Source organism: Trichechus manatus, unplaced genomic scaffold, assembly GCF_000243295.1.
Source record: "Trichechus manatus latirostris isolate Lorelei unplaced genomic scaffold, TriManLat1.0 scaffold00095, whole genome shotgun sequence".
NCBI classification, from domain to species: domain Eukaryota; kingdom Metazoa; phylum Chordata; class Mammalia; order Sirenia; family Trichechidae; genus Trichechus; species Trichechus manatus.
In genome coordinates this window covers 7252081-7253015 of record NW_004444031.1, presented here as the reverse complement: position 1 = coordinate 7253015, position 935 = coordinate 7252081, and positions in this window count along the sequence as shown.

Genomic DNA, 935 nt, shown 5'->3' with positions numbered 1-935 from the left:
TGGAGGTTGTACATGTGTGTATGTGAGGGTTGTAATAGATAGAAGCTGGGGGAAATGTGCTTAGAATTGTTGATCACACAGTAATGTGTGGGAATCTGCTATACCATTTTCCTTATTTAATTGATATTTTGAGCTCCAGCTTTAGTCCCACTGTACATCTGCTGTAATAACCAGAAAAGACAAAAAACAGTAAGAATACAAAAGTAGGACTAGAAAGAGTAAATTCTGAGTCCAGAAAGAGTTATTATTTACCTCTTCAGTTAACATTCAGGCTGAAGAAGGCTGCACAGATTTTAAGATACTCGTATCCTATGACAAGTGTATGGGTTTTGGATTCGTTTGTAAATATCTGGTATGCTACGGCTGCCAACAAAAAAGTCAGCAGTTCGACAGCTGCTCCTTGGGAACCCTATGAGGCAGTTCTACTCTGTCTGATAGGGTCACTATGAGTTGAATAGATTCAACAGCAACGGATTTGGTTTGGTATGAATTAATACTTCCTATAATTGAATTATGTGAATGCAAGAGGTAAAATTAAAATTGGCTGACATTAATGATTCAAATTAATCCAGAAACAACTTGCAACATCTATATCTGCATGTATGTATGTATCTACACATATATTCACATCTCTGTCTATGTCTACATCTAAATATACACCTATATCTATACATACAATTGTACCTATGTCTCCCACCAACCGCTCCACAGGAGAAAGATATGACAGTCTGCTTCTGTATACATTACAGCCTATGGGGCAGTTCTACTCTGTCCTATAGTGTCATTATCAGTTGCAATAGAATTGACAGCAAAGGGTTTGGTTTGGTTTATGTCTATTTATTAATATTTATATTAATATAATAATATTAATATTTATATTAATATAATAATATCCTGTCTATCACCTATCTATCTTTCTATCATCTATCATTAAT